This window comes from Dermacentor andersoni, chromosome 6 (assembly GCF_023375885.2).
Source record: "Dermacentor andersoni chromosome 6, qqDerAnde1_hic_scaffold, whole genome shotgun sequence".
NCBI lineage: Eukaryota > Metazoa > Arthropoda > Arachnida > Ixodida > Ixodidae > Dermacentor > Dermacentor andersoni.
The window spans coordinates 2,932,067-2,950,666 of record NC_092819.1 but is presented as its reverse complement, the minus strand read 5'-3'; the positions used below and the strand labels follow the sequence as shown (position 1 = coordinate 2,950,666).

General features: G+C 47.7%; 1 long non-coding RNA gene across 2 annotated transcripts in view; it reads right to left on the bottom strand.

Moving 5' to 3' along the window:
- Nucleotides 1–16,827, bottom strand: part of LOC140218927 (uncharacterized) — a 142,924-nt gene extending 126,097 nt beyond the window's left edge. The window contains exons 1-3 of one of the 2 annotated variants that reach the window (XR_011895070.1): nucleotides 12,796–16,827; nucleotides 11,842–11,953; nucleotides 11,445–11,659 (exon numbers count right to left, since the gene is read on the bottom strand). This is a non-coding gene — a long non-coding RNA (uncharacterized lncRNA). The remainder of the gene's footprint in view (nucleotides 1–11,444; nucleotides 11,660–11,841; nucleotides 11,954–12,795) is intronic. The other variant, XR_011895071.1, reaches the window with a different exon arrangement.
- Between the last annotated feature and the right edge of the window lie 1,773 nt (nucleotides 16,828–18,600).

Below are 18,600 nucleotides of genomic sequence, written 5' to 3'. Positions count from 1 at the left end.
GCAGCAGCCGACCGTGCGTTGACCGGGAGGTCACTGAAAAAAAGATTTCCGTGCAGAAGAGCAGCCGTTGAAGTCAACACAGCGGCGGCATAAGCGGCTGAGTTGAGAGTCTCGCCCGAATGAACGTAGATTATGGCAACATAAGCCACTATGCTAGGGGGCCTTATATAAACTGTACATGCTACCACGCTTCAGTGAACCACAAGGCATCTGCCGACGCTGTGGTTCGAGCTGATGGAAAATACATAAGCGTGTATCAGAGTACTACGCTCACCGTTTCTGACTGGCTGGAAAGTTGCACAAGAATGCTCGCGACTTTCAAAGAAAACGGAAGTGGCAGGCCCATGCGTTCTGCCTTTGTTACGCTGCACGCAACCTCTCGGATTCCGCTCAACAGAGCGCTCCTGTAAACTCGGACACCGTCGTCCGTGGCGCGGTCCGGAAGAAGCGGCGGGGAGGAGGAGGCCCTTCCTCATCCGAGGATTTTTCCCGGGAATTCGGCGCCGCATCGAGAGCAGCCCAGTTCCTGGAAGTCCGACCCTGGAGCCGAACGACCGGCAGCGTTGAAATCGTTAGATGGGTTCTCGGAACCGGCGGGTTCTCGCCGCAGCGAGAAAGGGGCGGGTCCTCGCTGTGCTTCCTCAGTCTAGCTTCGGAAGCTTCGCGGGCCGTTGGTGCTGTCAACGCAACTCTGCAGGCGTCTCTCAGCAGATCGACCTTGCGCCGCACACGCTCGGCTACTGTGGGCTCGCATAAAATAAACAAGTACAACGATCCAACGCACATGTTGGGATCTACGTGAAGCGGTTAACTAACAGCTTGTACCACCAACGGCGATGTGCACAAGTCGTCCTGTGCAACGCGTAAACCCACGCTATGTTTTTGTATATCCTGAACAAATGTCTCAGCTTTAATGTAATGCACTTCTCATGTCTGTGCACTACAGCGCTCGCATGCAATACCAAAAGACTAAATCGGTCGGATGCACAGTGTGGTACGGCGGATCAACGACGATGGAACGGCCAAGACGACATGACAAGGGCGACACGATCACGAAAAGATTACGACCTGTTGGAAGACGACGAAATGACGATGACATCGTAAATATGGAATACGGCAACTCTATAAAGACGAAATGAAATTGGCACAATAATTACGCAATATTGATGATGACATGACGACAATGCGACAGGACGATAGTAGAACGACAAAGCCGTCACGAAGAAAGAATAACGATGATGGAATTACGACGATGCTATCAGATGCCGGCATGACGACAATGAGATGACGCTATAATGACGACTATGCAACAACAATGGGATGGCGATGCTCGAATGACGACGGCCCAATAAAGATGACGCCGACGGCATGACGACGACGGAATGACAACGACTGTTGATTACGATGGTGTGACGTATGCGGCATGATGACGAAGGAATGACGAGGACTAAATGACAACGACAGGTTGATGCCTCTGAGACGATGACAACGCCATCAGAACTAAGGAATGATCACAGCGGAATGTAGGCGATGAAATGACGATGACGGAACGACGACGATGTTGCGCCATACGTCCGCGTATATGGATATCATCTGCTGCCACAGGGCTACTTCAGTTTGCATTGTCACAGACCACACTATGATCGGTACTGGCCAATCATGCCAAACAGCACCTTCGTTATATATACCCGTGGAGGTACCCACCAACTCAGCAGTAGCCAGCCATGCCAAACGCGGCAAAGAAACCTTTGCTTTAACGGGAATTACGGGTAGGGTCAGCTCCTGTTTACTTATTTAAACACGCATGTAACGCACAAATTATTGCGCGGCACCATCGCTGCACTAATTTTAATGATATTTGTTACTTCCCAGCGACTGTAGGAAGCGTAACTTTTTTCGGTGGTTTGAAATGTTTTCCAGCATTTAACAAAAAATGGTTAGCTTAAAAAAAGAAGCACGAGGTTTACAACTATGCAAATCTGCAGCAAAAACAGAAATAGCAGTTCTGTAAGAGCGATCCGCTACAGCATCTAAAGTGTACAAGTTTCACGTATGAACTTGCGTGGAATTGCTTCAATCTTTAAGGGCTTGTTGCGAAAGTCTTGCTCGCAAATTGGCTGTATATTTTTCAGAGTGGTGTTTAATACATAAATTTTACCCGACTTAGCCATATTATTAGGTGCAGTTCACAGAATGGCGCTATCGTTTTTCATTGCTGAGTTCTAGAGCTGTAAACTTGACAAATGAGTTCATTGAAAATTGCGCAATTTTCAGGAATTGCACGAAAATGTTGACGGCCTAAATATAAAACCTGCTTCCTACAGTCACTTCTCCTACAAGAAAGCGGTTAAAACTTGATTGTCATGTAGGCAGCTTTCGTAGTCGATGTTGCAGTGTTATGGAACGCATACAAAGGCGGTTTGAAGCCAAATGCGCGAGAAGTGGCCACCACCTACGCAGCTCTTTGCGACAACGTAATTTTGTTTCTGCTGCAGTGACTTCTGCCGCAAGGAGTATACGATGCGCCGCGAAACGTTATGATATTGGACTAACCATGGAGCTAATAAAATTACGTGCAGGGTTCTCCATACCAAAACGACGATTTGATTATGAGGCACGGCATGGTGGGGGAGTAATTTCGAACCCCTGGGCTTCTTGTGACGTGCACCCAATGCAGTGCACGCGGCCGTTTTCGCCTATCACCCTCGTAGAAATGCAGAAGCCGTGGTTGGGATCTGATCCAGCGATATATTGCATATTGTCTCTTACCAATTCATTGAATTAAAAGAATAATAAACTGAAACTGAAGCCTAGTGCTTAGCAGCGCAACGCCATAACCACTATGCAACCCCTGTGGTTAACGGCGTAGGTCGCCAAGTTATGCATGAGATGAAAAAGCTCAAGTGCGCAGCTGGGCAACTTACTATGTAAGTCGGTTATCTATGATCGCAAGGCAATAGCTGTCTTGGGCAATCTTAATGTGTTACTCTATTCTGGATTTCAGATTTTATGTTTCTCAATTAAGGTTTTTTTATTTATTACTCGGTTGCAGTGGGGTGCTTTGTCTGAAATGTTTGCGTTATGATCTCATACCGAGGTAGTGGTTACAGCAATAAGACCAAGTACGAACATGAACACTTAATTTTGCTTTACCTAATCTACCTGGATGTCTCGACAAGAAGCATGCTGGTCGCAGACACTGATGTGCAGCGTGAAATTTCTGAGCGTTTCTTGCTTCTGAAACGCCCATACACACAAAGCTCTGCTGTTGCTACTTGAGGCACATCTGAGGAAATGTAAATTTTTGGTAGTCACGCTGCAGATTTGGAGAATGCGTTCGCTGACACGAGTGTTCCAGCCCCGTCCTCAATCTGCTGCCCACCTTCCGATGTCTATGCTTTCTCGCCTTTGCGAATTGACCAACGGCATTGTTACTAGCAGGGCGTACACTGGACAACTGAGATGCGTAAATGAACGGCGAGCAGTTATTCCCCTCCCTAAAAGTTTTCCTCCGAGAAGACCGTTGGTAGAGCGTTTGGCCAGTCGCGGTAGAGACGTACAAGAAAAGACAAAGGCAGATAAGTGAACAAGGACGCGAAAGCCAATTTGCTACCCTCGTGAACAAGGGGGTAGATGCCTGGTCTACCCGTGTCTTTTCCAACTGGCACTACATGACTTTTGTCGAACACAACGTTATTATCAAGCTCCACTTATCAGACCGCAAAATGAGGCTCAACCACTGCGCTACATTGCCTGACTATGTTCGTTTTAATGATGGCCGTAGTCACCATTAACTTTCCCCGTTTGTATTTATACAGTTCTTTTTCTAATATCTTGTTTCCTCTCCATCCTTTGTCACTTGAACTTTCAATGCGCAAAGAGATGCACATATGCGTTGTGCGTTAAAAGTATGCCATTTAATTTCGGGTCGCTGAAAGAAGGTCAAACGCAGCACTAGCACACCACCACGAATGTAAAAACTAAACAGGCGCTACTAAACACTTCTTTATTCCTGTGCAAGTCTCTGGCTTATTTTAGTGAAGCCTTATTTACACATGCATTAAATTTTTCTTTGATATTAAACACTTCCAGATGTTCACGTGGCGCTTTATCCTTATTTCTTCCTAACAACACGAAATCTCGGCCGGGTAGTGCCGAAATTTAAGTGAGCTAGAAGAAACGCCTTCACATCTTTCACGTTATTGGAATGCCCGCAGATTCGGTAGTTAGCGCAGCGGCCTCCTTGCCCTTCACGAAAATTTCAAGAAATCAAAGAAATTTATTTCACCACCCTAGCGTCTCAATGAATGTAAGACTCAGCCGAGTGCTTCACTTGGCAGTCTATCTTAGAGGCGCCCGGAGACAAAGTTTGACCCTGTTACGATAGGCGTGTAATACCCCGGGCAAAAAGGATGCTCAAAGACCAGGCCTAAACGACACGGAGGATGGATTCCTAAGTTGCAATGGTTGTCTCGAGTGGTTACGGGTCTGGCGGCCGCCTCGCAATGATCTTGGGCCCCTTTGTGTGTGTGCGACCAAGGGGCGAACCCTTTCCGCGAACTGTCCAACTCTAGGGGAGAACGCGTTCCGCAAACGAAACAGGACCCGCGGGTTGCCGCCAGAGGAAGCAAGCATGCGCAAACGTCACCTGGGAGAAGGGATCAGCCGCCTATCCCCAACCAGACTCAGTGCATGTCACGCGACGTTGACGTTAGCAAGATCCCGCCTATGATTTTAGTGGGCCTATTTAAGGGGCCCCGCAAGGTACTTTTTCAATTCTTTCGTTCTCTTCTTATCCTTCACCAACCATTGAATAAACATTGCTAGTTTCGCACTAGAAATTGTCTCGTCCCTTCCTGGTCGCGATGGTCCACCAGACGCCTGCAGTCCGCCGACAACGCCACGCTACTCACTAGTAACGACAGTCGAGGTTCGAGAAGCAGGTGCCGCAACAACTTGTTGGCAGCGATGGGATACGCTACCCTGGAGACCCCAACCTTGGACGACATCTAAGAGATCATCTCCTCTTCGTCCTGGTGACAACATTCGCAAGGAATATGTCAGGATGTCAGGACTGCGTATGGTGAGCGCACGGCTTTTCTCCGTGAACACCGCTCGGCACACCATGCTTATCCACGTATCGTTCCAGGTACTGCTATGCCTTGTCTTCCCGTGCACATTACCGTACCCGTTACGATTGCCGACACCACCTACTGTCAATGCAACTGAACCCGTCACCACCAACCAACCCTTCTTCGCCACCTTTCCTTCTGGAAATCCAGTTCCAGCGCGCACGGAAGTGCCCGTCTGGCAACACCACGCCTCGCCTACGTCACTTGTCACAGGACCGCACCAAGCACTACTTAACTGGGAATTGAATGGCGCCTGAGTGGGGCACGACACCGCTGGGCACGCCATGCTGATCCGCGTATCGTTCCAGGTGCTACTATGATAGCCCCTTGTCTTCCCTTGCACATTACCGGACCCGTTACGGTTGCCGACGCCATCTACTGTCAACGCAACTGAACCCGTCACCACCAACCAAATATATATAGTAGGAGTGGCTCACCAGCTTCAGACCGCAGTCTGACGGCCCCAACCAGTCGCCAACGCCCTTCACCGTCACCACGGCGACGTGCTACGTCACCACCGACCTCAAGGAAACTAGCCTCGGGAAACTAGCCGCCGCGGCGGATGGAGGTAAGGTCGCCGGACAGTCTGCGTCTATGCGAAATACTCCTCTGCCTATTATGATGGTGAAGAACAAAGTGCGTGTGTTAATTGATAGTATACCTGCAACAGCATTAGTGGATACTGGTGCTACCGTTTCCGTCATGAGTGTGACTTTCAGAGAGAGGTTGGGTCGGAAAGTTATGTTCCCGTGGAATGATGGTGTGACGTTTCGTGGTGCCAGTGGAGAGTGCCTAGTTCCCCTTGGTATTTGTGTTGCAAGTGTTTTATTCGGAGGAGAAGATCTTAAAACAGAGTTTCTCGTACTAGGGCGGTGCACTCATGATGTGATTCTCGGGATTGACTTTCTTCAGGATTGTGGTGCATTCGTTAACTGTGGCACAGGCGAAATTACTTTGAATAGCGCGCTTCTTGCCACCCTTGCCGCCACATCCTTACCAGAGAAAAACTATTGTGTTGTTCCGAACGATTTGCTGCTACCGCCTTGGTCGCTGTCACGTATCCCTGTCAATTTCACTGCTGCCGACCTTTCATTGTTTGACGCGCAAGTCCAGCCACTTACGTCGAGCTGCGCAAAGAAAGATGTACTTGTACCACGCTCTGTCGTGAGAATAGTGAATGGCGCCTCAAATTTGTGGGCTTTCAATTGTTCTTGCGTCCCTGCCGTTCTCCCGCGTGATATGAAGCTCGCTGAATTTGATGAGATTATTTACAGCTCCATTACAGTTCTAAGCGAGGAGGAGCAGTCTCATACCAGCGATCCCCACCGAAGCAATTCTGAAGACCAGATCCTACGGATGATCAACAAGGCGCTGCCTTCACGTGAGCGCCACGCTCTCGCACAAGTTTTGTGGGTACATTTTTCTGTGTTCGATTTCACACAAGGCGACAAGAAGGCTTCACTCCCGCGTTCTCGTGCTCGCCACAGAATTGACACCGGATCTGCGCACCCCATTCGTCAAAAGCGTTACCGCGTTATTTCAACAGAGAGGGCAGTTATCGCTGAACAGGTGAAAGAAATTCTACGGAAAAGTGTTGTTCAAGAGTCCTCTAGTCCGTGGGCAGCACCAGTAATCTTAGTAAAGAAGAAGGCTGGATCGTGGCGGTTCTGCGTTGACTACAGGAAACTGAATGCGGTCACCAAAAAGGATGTCTATACGCTTCCTAGAATTGATGATGTCATCGATTGTCTACATTCCGCTGCCTGCTTTTCATCCCTGGATTTCCGATCGGCGTATCGGCAGATACCCATGCACCCAGACGATAAGGAGAAAACGGCCTTCGTGACACCAGACGGTCTTTATGAATTTACCATTATGCCGTTCGGCCTTTGTAACGCGCCAGCAACATTCGAACGATTCATGGATACTATCCTCCGAGGACTTAAATGGGAAATTTGTTTGTGCTACCTCGATGATGTGGTGATTTTTGGCAGCACATTGAGTGAGCATAACAACCGTCTCAGTCTTGTTCTGGATTGTGTCAAACAAGCCGGCTTGATCCTAAATTCCAAGAAATGTCGTTTCGGGGAAACCGAGACGTTAGTATTTGGGCATCTGGTCGACAAAAACGGTGTGACGCCAGATCCACGGAAGATTGAGGCAGTGAGCTCCTTCGAAGCACCGAAGTCGGTGCGGGAGTTGAGGAGTTTCTTGGGCCTGTGCTCGGATATTCGTCGCTTCGTCACAAGATTCGCCGACGTGGTGTACACCCTAACATGCCTTCTCCAAAAAGCGGTCCCTTGCAACTGGACATCGCCTTGCGACGACGCTTTCCGCCAGCTAAAATTTCTACTAACGTCAGGGCCCATATTGCGTCACTTCGATGCATCCTCACCTACGGAGGTGCACGCTGATGCCAGTGGCATCGGCATTGGTGCCGTACTAGTGCAACGTCATGAAGGAGCTGAACACATTGTGGCTTATGCTAGTCGTTCTTTGACTAACGCGGAACGCAATTACACTGTGACTGAGCAAGAATGCTTGGCAGCTGTTTTCGCTGTCCACAAATTTTGGCCCTTTATCTACGGATGCCCGTTCACTATCGTTACTGACCACCACGCGTTATGCTGGTTGGTGAATCTCCGCGACCCGAGTGGACGACTGGCACGTTGGGCTCTTCGACTGCAGGAGTACCACTTCGTTATTTCCTACAAGTCTGGGCGTCGTCACGCAGATGCGGACTGTCTTTCCCGCCTGCCTCCGACGACGACGGAGTGTGACAAAGACAATTTTGACGACTGTTTTGCTCCTATTTCTTCTACATTCCCGGACTCGATGACTTTCAAAGCAGAGCAGGAAAATGATATTAGTTTGGAACCTCTATTTGTAGCCGCATCGCGTCCTGGAGCTACCGGTCGATTTTGTGTCCGTGACGGCCTGCTTTACAAGACCAATTATTCTGCTAAAGGCGCACGCTTCCTTCTGGTGGTGCCGCAGAGTCTGCGAGCGGGCATACTGAAAGCCATGCACGACAATGTGACCTCTGGCCATCTAGGATTCATCAGAACTTTGAACCGTGCAAAGGAGCGTTTTACTGGCCCAGAATGCGGGACACAGTCAAGCACCAGGTCGTCAGTTGCGAACAATGTCAATGCTACAAGCGCCCTACGACCGCTCCGCCAGGTCTTCTCCAACCTCTGCTGCCGCCTCGCCTGCCATCTGAAAAAGTGGGTATCGATCTTCTGGGTCTATTTGCCCGATGATCTAACGACAACCGATGGGTGATCATATGTGTCGACCATCTGACTCGTTCGGCGGAAACGGCGCCCGTACCACCTTCAACAGCTGCGTCCGTTGCAACGTTTTGCTTCGATTCATTATTCTTCAGTTGCTCGGCATCGGAAGTGATGCGTCGGTGTCGTGCGGGAGCATAGCGTCGAGCGTGGTCTGGACCTCGCGCCTAAGACAAGACGGAACGGTGTGAATCGTGTGGTTTACTGAATGGCGGTGTTCGCGAATGTAACGTAACGCAGGACTTGATCGCATGTTTTATGCTGGACGTCCACATACATAGACAGCATGTCAGCAATGGTTTTGTTTAGCCGTTCCGTCAGTCCGTTGGTATGCGGATGATAGGCAGTCGCCTTGCGATGCTGCGTACAGTTCAGCCCGAATATGTCCTCTATCAGTTGGGCTGTAAAGGCAGTGCCTCTGTCTGTGATGACATGTGATGGGGCACCATGTCTGAGGACTATGTAATCGATAAAGAACTGGGCAACTTCGTAGGCCGTGGCACGTTGTACAGCTTTGGTCTCGGCGTATCGTGTTAGATCAAATGTGGCGACTATAATCCACTTGTTTCCGCTGGCTGACAAGGGAAAGGGTCCCAGAAGATCCGTGCCGATTTGATCAAACGGCACGCTAGGTGGTGCGATGGGTTGGAGTAACCCTCCGGGCTTCAGGGACGGCGATTTCCTGGGTTGCCATTCACGGCAGCTTTGCCCGTAACGCTTCACCGTGGTAGAAAGTCTGGGCCAGTACTACGTCTGGCGTACTCTTGCAAGGTGCGTGAAAATCCCAAGTGCCCAGACGTGGGCTCATCATGGCAGGCTAGGAGAATGTCATCACGGAGGGCGGCAGGTACGACTAATAGATACTCTTTGTCGCTGGCACTTGAGCTTTTCTTGTAGAGGGCACCCTTTCGGAGGCAGAAGGTCGAGAGACTGCGAGAAATGTGTCGTGGGATCGTAGCATTCTTGCCTACTAGATAATCGATGAGAGGGCGTATTTAGGCATCCTCGCGCTGCCGTATGATAAAGTCAGATGCGGTGAGGGCCCCAAAGAATGCGCCGTCTTCGTCCATGTCGTTATCGCAAGTTTGATGGGAGCGCGTGACAACGCGTCCGCATCTTCGTGTTTGCGGCCCGATTTGCAGACGATGGCAACATCGAACTCCTGCAGACGGAGACTCCATCGAGCAAGTCACCCGGACGGGTCTCGTAAGTTGGCTAACCAACACAGGGAATGGTGGTCTGTCACCACCTTGAAAGGGCGACCGTAGAGATAAGGCCGAAATTTCATGATGGCCCACACAACCGCTAGACACTCTTTCTCGAAGGTGGAGTAGTTGATTTCGGCGCGTGAAAGGGTGAGACTGGCGTAAGCGATGACTCGCTCGACGCCATCCTGGTGTTGAACGAGTACAGCACCAAGACCGATGTTGCTTGCATCGGTATGCACCTCGGTGTCAGCGTCCTCGGCCTTTCCATCCAACTTCATACACGTCCGACCATGTAAGCACTTATGCTGATCTCCGTTCATGCCTAATCGCGGCCGAGAAAGCCCAGAGGCACAATTTGCCCATGGCTGCAGCAGGAAAGGGTGAACGGGGAGCACGAATCACGGTGTGCGTAAATTGGGAGTCTATGTCGCTGTGCAGACTGCAGGATCAAATTCTTGCTTCGAGAGGCTGCTTCCCAGTGCAACCGACCAGGCCACAATATTCGAAAAACATAACACTGCGACCATAACCAAGTGGCATAACAGCAAAATTAAACAGCAATCAGTAACCGCATGAGGTTCAGACAATACATTATACATTGGCTACGAACCATCTTACAGGCATAATGCTTGCCTTTGTCACATGTGGTGGTCTGGTAACGAGCGACAACCTGCGGTACAAATAGATTGGACAGAGCCTCGCACCTGTTTGAACCAACAGTTGCCGTTGAAGATGAGCAACTTCCATTGCGAAGCAATCAGGTGACGCAGGCATCTGCTGCCGCAACCAACACAGCGACATGGACTACCCGGCATTTTAGCGTTAACTCCTTTCCAACCTGCACATTTATTTTCTTTCGGGGGCCGCTATGTGTGGCTCACACTTTCTGTCCCACTTTGTCGCTCTTGTGGGCATCACCTTCGCCAGCCATTCTTGCGGGCCTTTCCACCCATACGGCTATCAACTTCATACACTTCGAACCATGTAAGCACATAATGCTGGTCTCCGTTTTGAGCAAATCATGGCCGAGGTAGGCCACAAGCACAATTTGCCCATGGCTGCAGCAGGCCAGAACGAACGGGGCGCACCAGTTACGGTGTGTGTATACTGGGAGTCTATGTCGCTTTGTGGACTGCAGGAGCAAATGCTTACCTCGAGGGACTGCTTACCAATGCAACTGACCAGGCCTCCACATCTGAGAAACGTAACACAGTTACCACAACCAAGTGTGGCAGCAAAACCAGATTCTGCAATCAATCACTTCACTGTAGCTTGCACAAAGACCCAGGCTATCAAGGAAGAGGAGCAATCATCAACGAGACTAGGAATATGGAAAATGAGAAAGCTTGCATTCAAGAGAGAAGCCACTCTGCTCTGCAAGCATTGAAGGCTAAAAACATCAAGAAAAGTAAAATGTTGCATAGCACATGTGCATAGGTTAATGCAAGACGCATGCCGATGCTGCATCCGCTATTTCAGGAGAGGAATTGCGCATGACAACATACACTAGAAGATACTGCTACAGATATGTTAGGCTGCTAGACAGTGACTGGTATTAAGTATCAGCGAAGAATCGGTTGACCTTTATATTTGGATGAGGATGAATGACCTCTAACAAAAATGGGCAATGAGAAAGCTTGCATTTATAGAAGAAAAATTACACTTGGCACAAACGGAATTAACATGGCTAGGAAGCTGATTAAGGGCAAACTGATAGAACTCAATCTTTTGGCCAGCGTCGTCCGTGCTTGGTCAGATGTTACAGGTGCATCTGAAGACGAAGAATTCCTAGAAAGTCCTTTTTGAGTTACCTGGATGACTCAGCCAAATGTCCGTGCTGGTGGAATGGTGGCTGAAGCTCTTTTCAGTCTTGACACAGTCCTCTGCAGACTTCATATCTCATTAATATTCTTCTGCATGTGCGTCTTTGTTCTTGGTGTAAAACCCTTGCAAATTCGGCTCCAGCCCCTTCCTGTTGGCGCAGATAGGAGCTCCTGTGATGACCAAGGTGTGCTTGGCATAGGCTCTGTTGGGGCAAAACGGTGACACATGAGATACAGCACAGATTAGCCAAATTTATATGTGTTTTATATGTTCGAACCAATTATACTGAACCATAAGTATGAAAAAACATTCATATCTGCTGCAAACAGCAAGCCAATACAGCATATATCAAACATATTTATTTCTGAACCATGTGTTGTTTACCTTGTAGTAGTAGCCAATGTCCGCACAATGACCTTGTTGTAGCAGGCAGCAGCTTCTGTTTAGTGCGTGGACTGTGTTGCTTTATACTGGTGCCGTCCTCATTACTGCATGTCTGGAACAGAAATATTGACTGAATCAGAAATTAAAAATGCAAAGTTTTGCAATATGAAATGCAAAAAGGTGTGACATATATGTTGTAATGATTTGCGACTACAGAACACATGCAAATGTACACTGTCTGTTCTAGGGTGCTTAAGCAGCATGTTAAATAAATATTGCTATTGTCCATAAAATTGATGTCTGCCTAACTACAATGCATGTCAACAGCGCAAGTACTATTAAGATCACAAATGAGAACATTTGTGGGTTCATTTATACACTAGAAGTGATCACACTGCTAGTTCCACAAGCAAATGCATGAAAGTCATGAAGCTATTAGAACTGATGCATTATTTTTCTGCACGAACGTGATGCACCGCTTCACTACTGCAAAAATAAATGCCCTACGGTAAACCAATCTGAACAGCAAGAACATTTGGAACCAACAAGTACGAAATATGGGTGAATTATCATGCTTGCAACTGTTTAATACTAAAAATTCTGTACTTTCACTTCATTTTACCAAAGGATTATTCGGTTTTGTGGACGAAAGACTTTGCCGGCCGACTCGAAAAAAAAGTTTAATATGTATATTGATAAGGCTACTCAGTCACCTACAACCACGGCTACAATAACATGAAAAATGAGACGCGCGTTCCGATATCGCTCTTTCTTTCCTGGTTGTGTGTGTAAACCAAACGACAGCCTCGCAAGTAAAGGTTTATTTAGGAAACAGCAACTCAGATCCTCACTGCCCATATGTAATGCAGGATCTAGTTCGTTAACTTGTGCTCGCCTGGAAGGTAATGAGACAATATTATATAACGACTCAAGCAGCGGTGTTAAACGACTCACCGTTATTGCCGTTGTCAGCCGCAGCAAAATCCAGCTCCCGTTTTGATGCAGACCTGTTCCGAATGGCTCACGACAGAAACCCAACCGCCGGGCTTACATGTCCGCTTGCAAACACGTAACTTCACCCCAAGTTAAATAACGCGAGGCATCGAAGCGCAAGAAACTAGTTTTAGAAACAAAGAAGCAACCAGTCTTGAGTGTACGAACGAATGAATCCGTGCCGCCGTGCACTCGGAAATACCGGTAAAAATTTTAAATCCAGGCCAGAGGTCACGTGAAAGATCGATGATGCTGAACGCTATTTGCGTTTATAATGGCGAAGAAACAATAAACTTACTAACAAAGAGTACAATATCTAATTAGCAATGATAATTTTGCCCTGTTTTTATGTAAAAGAAAATGCTTCGGTAATTGTAAGAGAAAGTTTGTAAGATAAAATTGCGCTTATTACGACGCCTCTACCGGGAAATGTTGGAACTAACGAACGCATCCCGAAGTCATGCTACTACGTCGGCTTTCTTAGCAGCGGCGCGCGGTCGATTTTTTCGCCCCCTGTGGCCATTTGTGTTACTTGAGAGTGTGCTACCCCTGAGCTCGGCGCAAACTTGGCTCCGGCTCCATTCGCGCGCCGGCGCCGCCAACCGCGTCGACCCACAATGCATTGCGCGCGAAGAAAAAGGCGCCAACACAACTCCGCTGGCGGCTTTTGAGGACGGCGCGCGACTTGGCGAACGCTCTGCGCATGCTCCGAAGATAGCAGCCGACGGCGCGCGCGTTGAAGTATAGAGGGGATGGCATCTCGGCTGGCGCAGCGCAACCGACGTAGCGTGACAGACCGCGAACGACGCTCGGTCGCGCGCCGATAACGTCGGACTATAAACGGGCCTTAACCGTATGGTATACGATGAGCCACTACGGATTAAAAAAAATAATTATGATGTCCTACGTGCGAAACCAAATATCTGATTATGAGGCAGGTGGTAGTTGGGGACTCCGTATTAATTTTGACTTCCTGGAAATTTTTACGTGCCTACAATGCACAATGCACGAGCGTTTTTGCATTCCGCTCCTTTGGAATGCGGCCGCTGCAGGGATCATATCCACGACCTCGAGCCCTAAACTGCCACGGCGGCCGCCATAGTCACGAAATGCGTAAGCGTGAAGTGCAACACTGCTTCCGGTACGAGTGTGGTACAAGCGTAGCACAGCTGCACAACTGCTGCACAATTATTTGTCGCGGTTCTCCTAAGCTCGTATTGTCTGCCTAAATACCTTGAAAGGCAGCGCGCCTCTCACGTATCGGAACGCGACAACAAGCGCTTAGACAGCCTACATGAGCCCCTATGAAAGATGGCGTGACCACTGTAAAAAATTATCACTGCGCAAAGAAGCCGATCCTTAAGTTCCAATTGTGTTCTCTCAAACAAATTAAGGAAAGGTCATTAGACAGGAACAAATGAAGCAATGCAATTTTACGCACGTGGGGCGCCGCTGCCTTTTCGCCTACTATTGCTTCAAACGAAGTGACGGCGGCAGCGAGCGTTAGTATCGCACGCTTTAGCTCCGGGGCATACGGTTTGCTTGAAGAAAGTGAACGGTGTGCTTAACATCTCACGCTTGTCAATGTCAAAATAGAAAAAAAGGCTACGTGCCCAAGAAAACGAGATTGCTTACCTATCTGCAGAAATTCGGCTGCGACTGTTTCGGGGTGCCTTCTCTCCAACAGGCATCATGACCTCTGCCGCGCAGCTCATCAAAACAGCCAGGCTCGCACATCAGTCGAAGACTAGTAGCTGGGTCAGCCAACGACTTCAACGGATAAACTTCCCACTTATCGTCGTTAAAGCATTTCACTAAAATGTGCGGCACGATGTCCGAAAAGAAAAAAATATTTTCATCAAAAAGCACGAGGCGTGATTCACTACACAACGGCAACCAACTAACTGAGTCCGAAAGCCGTTCACAGCTTCACTACCGTATGGAGTTATAAAAACCTTTCAAAAACAAAGTAAGCGCAGGGAAAAACCACTAATAATTGGTAATAATTTTTCATCCACTAACCTTTATAAAGTTTTAAGAACAACCTAATTTGTAGCGTAGACAATAAATACTACGACCAAAATATGCAACTACGAAACTAGCGGTAACGATGTGTACTGTTGCAAAAGCGTGCTCAAAACGAAGCTACAACAGTTACAACCGCGTGCGCACACACACACACACACACACACACACACCCGAACGCTACCTTGACGTTGGTAGCGCCACCTAGAAGTAAAAATTACTACTAATTTTATTATCTTTACAAAAGTAACGCTATTAGAATAGCTTATCGCACCTTTGCAGATGACGAGGTGACAAGTAAGGTATGATAAGAGTCCGCTACCTGTATTTCTTTCATTTCCCTTTGGTGTTCTTCTATTTAACTGAACATACGGGACCTGTCCTGCAGGCTTGGAAGACGAGAGGACGACAGTTCGGCGAGGCTCAAATAAATCGCATGCTTCTTGCAAGACGAGAGTCGGGAGCAGCCGCAGATACAGCAATCAGCTGCGATACTGTTGCGGCTGTTTCTGAATCAGAAGCTCTTTGAAGTCAATGGTTATAGCGGCTGCGCGCTGCGATCTCAAAGCGTGTTCGTTGTTTGATCTCTGGTACCACGGCCGTTGGATAAAAAAAGCTATATTTACTTTCCAGGCGGAGGGTGCGTCGCAGGAAATTAGAAGATCTCTCACGTGCATGTTTGCAGCATGTGCGCCGCTTGGAAAATATGGTTCCCACAGCGCGTCGGATGCTCGAAGGTAGCGTCGTCGCGTGTCGGCGCCTGTCTTATCGCCGGCCGCGCTGCCGCCGTGTCTACTTTTGGGGAACTCCACGTGCGCGTAGTCACCGTGTTTGCGGATGAACTTCGCATTCTTCTGCTCCCCGAAACGTGCTCATTTTGGATCGTACCAATTGCTATGTCATCTAGTGTATGCTAAAACGACGATGGCATTTGTACACCGGCGAAGAAATAAATCGTTATGAACTTGGGTGGTCATGAAGCTAGTCTAACGCTGAAGTTTTTACAGAGCGAAAACGGCTACGAAAGTGGGGCGGTCCCGGAGATAGGCGCTTGAAAGCTCCAGCTGTAGCGACTGCGCGAGGAAGTGGCACGCTGCGCACGCGCCAAGCATTTCAGAACATACTGGCTTTCGAACGATAGGAGCATGCGCGCGTTCGTGGCCTAATGGTTAGAGCACCGGGCTCGACGGCCGACGTTCAATGCCGCCCCATCGGTCACACATTATTTTCTTTTTATGAAAACGAGGTGAAAGAAGAACCTACCTGCCGCAAAGTGACAGGAATGAGGTTGGAACGCTTCGCATTAAATTTTTGGAATGTCTTCATATGCGAGTCCTAATTATTGTATACTGGACTCAACTGCTACACAACAAAAAAACAACTACAAAAATCAACACAAATTACCCAATAAATTGTTTATTGAGAACACTCAACAGTAATATTGTTGTGCAAGTGTTGAGTGAACTCAATTGCTTTTGAAAGTTTGTTGCAGTCCGTTGTTTCAACAATTCCCCAACAATACATCAATGGTTAATCAACAGTCATTTTTGTACGGGTACAGAAGCTTGAAGGCGCGTTGCGAACCGGCTCTCCAATCCTTTAGCCAATAGCTCTAAGGACTCCTGCATTTCCTGTGAGGTATAGACGATTGAGTCTACATTAACGCTCATTGGGAGTCTGCTTCTAAACCGAAGGTAATTAAATAAAGCACGTTTGTTTTTGGATTTAGATGGATAATCGAAATGGTTTTTATCGTACTCATCTTTTGCGTGTTTAATAGCACGTTTGAATGTTGCCGAATTAAATTGATAATCTTTCCAATTTTGTGGGCTCTGATTATGTAGAAGTTTTTTCCAAGCAGCTTTCCTTCTTCGATAAACTCGTGTGCACTCACTGTTCCACCAAGGACTAGATGGGGAACGCTTAGCGGTCTGAATTACAAATTCAGACTTTTTTCGGGACATCTGTAACGCTGAACAAATATTCAAGCTAATTTCTTCGTTATTACTATTAGTTAATGATGCAATGGTGGAGCGCAAGCAGTCTTTAAATTTTTTGCAATTCACAAATATTCTGCCGTGTCGATCAACTGATGTTAAAGGGCATGCGATTTCAAAGTATAGCGGAAGATGATCACTGTTTGTACCGAAATCAATCGTAGTCCAAGATGTCACGACGACGCTTGTGCTAGGAAACGTCAAATCTAACACTGAGCGAGATTGCCCACGGATAAAAGTAGGTCGTCTGACATTAAGGCATGAAAGATTGTTCTCTATGGTCCAGTCCCACAGACGTGTCCCACATGCATCTGTTTTGTAACCCCATGACACGTGATGCGAGTTGAAGTCACCAGTAAGGACGACTTCATTTTTGCAGCTGGCAAGCGCACTATCCAATTGGTATGTACTGTGTACGCCCGTAGGGAAATAAGCATCTATAATAGAAAATGAACGGTAGCCTGGGATGCTAAGGTGTACTGCCAAAATTTCACATTCTGGAGACATTAACCTGGAAGCTATTTTTGCCTTATGACAGAATTCAGATAACAAAATCATTAAACCACCTCCTAGTGAAAGGCGATCTAATCGAAAAGATCGAAAATCTTTAAAATGAAAATTTTTCTCATGAGTAAGCCAGGTTTCTTGTAAGATTATGACGTCAGGATTAAGTTCAGTTGTTAAGTAATTTAAGTCTGTTGAAGCAGAGAACAAGGAACGACAGTTCCACTGTAGCACTTTTAAAAAAGCTATGGTGATGATCTAATTGATATTCAGCGACTACCGTCGCGATGAACTTTCTTGGATGCCAGAATGAGAAATAGGATTACCCTTTTTGTTTTTGGTATAAGGACAAGAAGTAGTTACTGGAGACCCAGTTCGCTTTTGCGGCCTGATATCATGACCCGTTTCCATGTCGACCTGCGAGTCTGACTGACGCGAAGAACAAGGATAGGATCCTACAAATGTTGGATTCGATGTGGTACTCGACGCTAGGACTGAACTGGCTACCTGTTCTGCAGCACAAACAATCGATTTGGTGATTGGTGTGGCAGCTGTTTGCAACAGCTGTGTCATCTGCGCAGTAAACACTTGTGAAATACATTCGGTAACACTTGTGACAATATGTTGCATAGCCTTTGTCATTGCTTTTTCTACTGCTGATTCAATAAGTCTAGGCAAGTTGTCTTCATGAAAAGTAGATTGCCTCGCAGTGCCGCCAGCGTATCCAAAGGCTCTTTCCTTGACGACTACAATAGCTTCTCGCCGCGAACATCGTCGCCTGTCAATTATCTCTAGTAACTGTATTTCGTTAGCTCTAGCCGAGCACCTTCCATAGTCAGCCGCATGGTTTCCTCCACATAGGCAGCACGTCTCGGTTTCAGCTGTGCATTCATTGGGGGAATGATTGGCACCACAGGTGCGACAGCTTCCATTTGATTTCCAGCCTCCTGCACTATGGCCAAAACGCCAACAGTTCCGACACTGAAGTGGACGGGAAGCGAGAGGTTCCACTCTAAAAATAAGTGGCCACACTTTTAGTTCAGATGGGCAGGACATGCCAGCAAACGTAGCAATAACCGATTCTGTGGCAACTTTTTCCCCGTTTACGAGTCGGTTACATCGGTATACAGCTATGACGCCAGCATCAGACAGTTTCTCCAGAGTCTCAGTTGGGCTCAATCGAGAGTCTACGCCCCGGACAATGCCTTTAGTGCATGCTAGATGAGGAGAAATAAACGCA